The sequence below is a fragment of the Salvelinus sp. IW2-2015 genome, unplaced genomic scaffold (genome assembly GCF_002910315.2).
Source record: "Salvelinus sp. IW2-2015 unplaced genomic scaffold, ASM291031v2 Un_scaffold3586, whole genome shotgun sequence".
In the NCBI taxonomy this organism is placed as follows: domain Eukaryota; kingdom Metazoa; phylum Chordata; class Actinopteri; order Salmoniformes; family Salmonidae; genus Salvelinus; species Salvelinus sp. IW2-2015.
The window spans coordinates 111,190-117,833 of NW_019944864.1; the positions used below are offsets into that span (position 1 = coordinate 111,190).

General features: G+C 48.4%; 1 pseudogene; it reads right to left on the reverse strand.

Annotated features, from left to right (window-relative positions):
• Positions 1-6,644, reverse strand: part of LOC112076123 (SH3 and multiple ankyrin repeat domains protein 1-like) — a 105,276-nt pseudogene that overhangs the window by 51,118 nt on the left and 47,514 nt on the right.

A 6,644-nucleotide genomic window follows, 5' to 3' on the forward strand; every position in this document is an offset into this window, starting at 1 on the left:
GTCTACTACGTATATTAGTGATGCACTACAGTATATAGTGATCTACTACAGTATATTAGTGATGTAGTACATATTATGGCTGATGTACTACACTTATATTAGTGATGTACTACAGTATATTAGTGATGCACTACATTTTGATGATGCTAGTTATTGTGATGTATACTACAGTATATTGGTGATGTACTACAGTATATTAGTGATGTACTACAGTATATTTTAGTATGTACTACAGTATATTAGTGATGTACTATAGTATATTATAGGTGATGTACTTAATGTACTACAGTATATATGGTGATGCACTACAGATATATTAGTGATTGTACTACATACTATATAGTATGTACTACAGTATATTGTGATTTACTACAGTATATTGTGATGTACTACAGTATATGATGATCTACTACAGTATATTGGTGATGTTACTACAGTATATTAGTTGATGTACTACATAGCTACAAATTACATGATACATGATGTGAAACAGTACATAATTCTCCCAGACTAGGTGTCCAGGTGCTAGTTCCTTCCTCTACCTGTACAGACACAATGTTGGAGCCTGGTGTATTGGGCAGTGCCATCCAGTCCAGCAGGTTTCATACTGTTATCACTGTTGGCACGCAGGAAGGGGTAGGGTGGGCAGCGCCAGGGTGCGCGGCGCACTCTCTCGCATCTGAAGGCGGGTATTTGGAGACTCAAGAAAAGGTACTAGAGAGTGTGAGAAGGAGAGAGAGAGAGACAGAGAGGTATAAAACAGTCATGTTTAGTTCACTTGCAGCACTCATTCAGATAGCAGGGACAGGAAATATCCCAGTATGATTGGCACACATACAAAATAATTGTAATAAATATTATGTGTGTACGCACAACATTGTTTTAAAGAAACATTTGAATGCCGAACCACTCTCACATACTGTCACATACGTTCATAGAGCATAAACTCCTAGACACAGCCACAGGTCAGAACGTACCTACATATGTGTCCCGGTGGTTTTTGATAATCTCTCCTAGCTCAAAATGTCCGGACATGACAGCCACCTGAAACACACACGCTAGCAGTGTAAGGAACAGTTCTCACAGCACCCTCCACACACACAGTATGCACATATTCCTTGTCTCGGCTGGCCTTTTTAAAGAGCAACAGAGAGCACAGAGTACGAGAACCCAGCTCAAGGGGTCAGGCAGAATTCTCCCACCTTGGACCCTCGTACACGTCACAGAATAATATCACTAACACTGGTACATCTCATCCAATAGCATTTTCTGCTTTAGTAACTTCATCACACACAACCCCATCRAAGCAATGTACATACAAATACATCATTCCATTAGCCCAGCCATGTATTGTATAATCACCTGAAATGGGTTCTGCCCACTGTTATTCTTTGTGTCTTTATTGGCTCCCCTGTAAAGTAGAATTCGTGCACAGCTGTCCTGTATGGASAAAATACATGTCAATCAATTAGCAGCAAATAACTGTAATACTGGATTACAAAACTACAAAGTCATCTTTATTTGATGTTTGTTTATGACACTACTAGAGAGCACTACCTTGTTGTATAAAGCACAAACGTGCAAGGCAGTGTTTCCTGAGGCATTCTGGGAAGTGGAGTCTGCCCCGTAAAAAAGAAGGTGCTCCAGATGCTGGGCGTTGCCATTCTGACAGGCCTGGGATCAGAGCAGAGTGAGCACAGAGAGGGAGGGAGAAAGAGAGGTGGTGGGACAGAGAGAGGTGGGGGGACAGAGAGAGAGAGAGAGAGAGAAAGAGAGGTGGGGAAAGAGAGATAGAAAGAGAGGGAGAGAGAGAGAGAGAGGGGTGGGGAGAGGGGATGACGATCAAAGGTAAAGAAAAGAGAAATGAATGAAGAGGGAGATGGTGAAAGATAGAGATCAAGGAAATAAAGAGCGGAGAAAGAGAGGGGGGGTTATACATTGTCAAAAAGAGAGAGAGAGAAACAGGAACAACACACACATCAGAAAACAGCAAGAATACACACTTACCGAGCCACTCACACATAGATACGCACATAGATACACAATGACAACGCTCAACGACAACAGCACAAATACACACAGACATAATGATGAAAGGATGGAAAGAATGTTGAAATGGAGGGGAAGTTAGTACAGTACCTGTGTGTCTCCAGGGTTCTATCTGCTGTCCTCTTCATACCTGACTGTTGCTTTTGTGTGGCAGACAACTCCAGTATTAATGTGTCAATTCTGGCGTCTCTGTGGAACGCAGTGCTGGCACACTCTTAGAAAAAAACTGTTTCCAAATGGTTCTTCGTGCTTTCCCTATTGGAGAACCCTTCTTGGTTCCAGGAAAACCCTCTGTTCCAGGTAGAACCATTTTGGTTCCAGGTAGAACCTTGAACCGAAAAAGGGTTCTTCAAAGGGTTCTCCTATGGGGACAGCCAAAGAACACTTTTAGGTTCTGGATAGACCTTTATTTGTAGGAGTGGAGTCCCCTCATCTCTCTCTATCCCCCATGCCTCTCATTAGCCGTCTGAGAAGTTCATGGACTAACAATCCCAGTGCTCTGTGGACAAGATGGCCAAGTTCTTGGACAAAGGGCTTGACCCCAACTACCCAGGACGCCTGACAACGGGAGGTGAGACGCTTTCAGATGCTGTCCGCTGCCAGGGGTGACCTTGACCTCTCCTCAGTCAGTTACACCAATCAGCCATTTAGTCCGTCTGTCTGTCTGTCGTGTTGTCTGTCTGTCTATGTAGTCTGATACCTTGACCCCCTAAGAAATTCTTTATATAGTGACCCATAACATTTGTGGGGCATATGGCCACTGTATATTTAGCATCCTAGAGATCTATTTCCAGACCCTTCAGCCATACAACCTGTCATCTAGCTAGCAAACTGTTCATATCCAAGTTGAATTAGCTAACAGCAAGATAGCTGTGGGAGCTATGGCTAATGGCTGTCCTCTGTAACCTCGACCTGAAAACCCCCAATACCTCTTATAACTCTGAATCACACCTACCCAAAGCTCTATCTATCTAACACTTTATTAAAGATGATTTATAAAACAAGCAAAGTAGACAGTTAGTTTGAGATCTCATTTTAAGAGCCAGATAATATAACGATAGGTGGGAGACAGGCAGCTACTGTTAGCAGTTTTGGGTGTGCTGCAACAGTCCTCTCACACACAGAGCCTGCTGTCGCTGGGAGTGTGAAGTGCACTTCCACCTGGCAACACCAGGGCAGCAGAGAGCTCTACATCTGCCACTATCAGATAGAGATACTGATACTACAGTAGACTAGTAGGACATGATGCTGTGATGTTCATGTCATAACCCCACTCCTGTCTGTCTGATTAAATATATGAGCCCCTCCGTCCCTCCATTGCCTCATCTCTCTCTCTCCTCTGTAGAAACCCCCTGACGTTGGCGGTGCAGTGTGAGCCGGGGGGAGGAGGCCATACGGGGGCTGGTGCTGGGAGGGGCTCATCTTGATTCAGGTCCAAGGACGGACTCACACCTCTACACAAGGCTGTCCGCAGCCACTGCCACACAGCCTTGCTGGTAAACACACACACACCTCCTTGCACTCACATCTATGATTAGGAGCATGTATGACCCACTGTGCAAAGTGTCTTGTATTGAGATACAGTCATGAGTTCTTAAATGATATCACATATTTTTATAGTGATATTCAACTAATCGTTTAATACACTCTTAGAAAAAGGGTTCCAAAATGGTTTTTCGGCTGTCCCCATAGGAGAACCCTTTTTGGTTCCAGGTGGAACTCTTTTGGTTCCATGTAGAACACTCTGTGAAAGTGTGCTACAAGAACTCAAAAGGGCTCTACCTGGAACCAAAAAGGGTTTCTACCTGGAACTAAAAAGGGTTATTTAGAGGGTTCTCCTACGGGATAGCCGAAGAAACCTTTAGTTCTAGATAGCACCTTTTCTCTTAGAGTGTATGTATGTGTGTGTACCTGGTGGTGTCCCTATAGACCTTGCTGTTCTGGGTGCGTTCCGGACTATAAGGACCGCGGGGGCTGACTCCGCTCTACCACACTGTTGCTGACAGGGGAGACACTCCTGCTGTGAGACCCTGCTCCCCACCGCGCCAAGCTGGCCGTCAGGACGAAACGGCTGGGATGGACACACCAGGTTGGATTGAGGTGTGTGTGTGTGTTGTGTTTGGTGTGTGTTTTTTTTCTGATTGGGGTTTAGTCTATGTTCAAGTGCTATGTTCCATTAGCGTTTCACTGTGTGGTGGTATATAGTTGTGGTGTGTGTGGTGGTGTTGTGTGTGTTGTGTGTGTGTTGTATTTGTGTTAATTAGTCTAGTGAATGTAAGTCATCTCTAATATTTATGTTATCCATTCCATGTCATGGTACGCCTCCCTTACCCTGATGTGTCTCTCCTGCTACTCACCCCCCTGTACCCTCTAACCCATGATGAGGCCGTCTCTCACCCCCCTGTATCCCCTCTAACCCATGATGAGGCTCGTCTCTCACCCCCCCCGTACCCCTCTAACCCATGATGAGGCCCGAGCTCTCACCCCCTTGTACCCTCTAACCCAGGATGAGGCCCGTCTCTCATCTCCCTTGTACCCTCTCTAACCCATGGTGAGGGCCGGCTCTCATCTCCCTTCGTACCCTCTAATCCATGATGAGGCCCGTCTCTCATCCCCCCTACCCGTCTAACCCATGATGAGGCCCGTCTCTCATCTCCCTTACCCTCTAACCCATGATGAGGCCCGTCTCTCCCCCTCTGTTACCCTCTAACCAGGATGAGGCCCGTCTCTCATTCCCTGTACCCTCACCCATGATGAGCCCGTCTCTCATCTCCCTGTACCCTCTCTAACCCAATGATGAGGGCCGTCTCTCATCCCCCTGTACCCTCTAACCCATGATGAGGCCCGTCTCTCACCCCCTGTGTACCCTCTAAACCATGATGAGGCCCGTCTCTCATCTCCCTCTACCCTCTAACCCAGGATGAGGCCCGTCTCTCATCTCCCTGTACCTCTAACACCATGGTGAGGCGTCTCTCATCTCCCTCTACCCTCTAATCCATGATGAGGCCCGGTCTCTCATCTCCCTGTAACCCTCTAACCGCATGATGAGGCCCGTCTCTCATCTCCCTGTACCCTCTAACCCATTGAGAGGCGTCTCTCATCCCCTGTACCTCTAACCCTATGATGAGGCCGCGTCTCTCACCCCCTGGTGTACCCTCTAACCATGATGAGGCCCGTCTCTCATCTCCCTCTACCCTTAACCCATGATGAGGCCCGTCTCTCATTCCCTGTACCTCTAACAGCATGATGAGGCCCGTCTCTCATCTCCCTGTCCCTCTAACCCATGATGAGGCCCGTCTCTCATCTCCCTGTACCCTCTAACCCATGATGAGGCCCGTCTCCATCCCCTGTACCCTCTAACCCATGATGAGGCCCGTCTCTCACTCTCCCTGTACCCTCAACCCATGATGAGGCCCGTCTCTCACCTCCCTGTACCCTCTAACCCATGATGAGGCCCGTCTCTCATCTCCCTGTACCCTCTAACCCATGATGAGGCCGCGGCTCTCCCCCTTACCCTCACCCATGATGAGGCCCGTCTCTCATCTCCCTGTACCTCCTAAACCATGATGAGGCCCGTCTCTCATCTCCTTGTACCCTCTTAACCATGATCGAGGCCCGTCTCTCATCTTCCCTGTACCCTCTAACCATGATGAGGCCCGTCTCTCATCTCCCTGTACCTCTAACCCATGATGAGCCGCGTCGCTCATCTCCCTGTACCCTCTAACCCATGATGAGGGCCCCGTCTCTCATCTTCCTGTACCGCTCTAACCCATGATGAAGGCCCCGTCTCTCATCTCCCTGTACCCTCTAAACCCATGATGAGGCCCGTCTCTCACTCCCTGTACCCTCTAAACCATGATGAGGGCCAGCTTCTCATCTCCCTGTACCCTCTTAACCCATGATGAGCCCGTCTCTCATCATCCCTGTACCCTCTAACCCATGATGAGGCCCGTCTCTCATCTCCCTGTACCCTCTAACCCATGATGAGGCCCGTCTCTCATCTCCCTGTCCCTCTAACCCATGATGAGGCTCGTCTCTCACCTCCCTTGTACCATCTACTACCATGATGAGCCCGTCTCTCACCTCCCTTGTACGCCTCTAACCCATGATGAGGCACGTCCTCTTCTCATCTCCCTGTACCCCTAACCCATGATGGAGGCCCCCGTCTCTCAATCTTCCCTGTACCCTCATACCCATGATGAGGCACCGTCTCTCATCGCTCCTGTACCCCAACCCATGATGAGGCCCGTCTCTCATCTCCCTTACCCTCTAACCCATAGTGAGGCCCGTCTCTCACTCCCTGTACCCTCTAACCCATGATGAGGCCCGTCTCTCATCCCCTGTACCCTCTAACCCATGATGAGCCCGTCTCTCATCCGCCCTGTACCCTCTAACCCATGATGAGGCCCGTGTCTACTCCCTACCTACCCAGATAGCGCGTCTTATATTCCTACCTCTAACCCATGATGAGGCCCGTTTCTCACCTCCCTGTACCCTCTAAACCCATGAGGAGGGCCCGATTGCTTGCATCGCGCCCCTGTTACCCTCTAACCCGAATATGCAGCCCGTCTCTCATTCTCCCGTCACTCCATAGC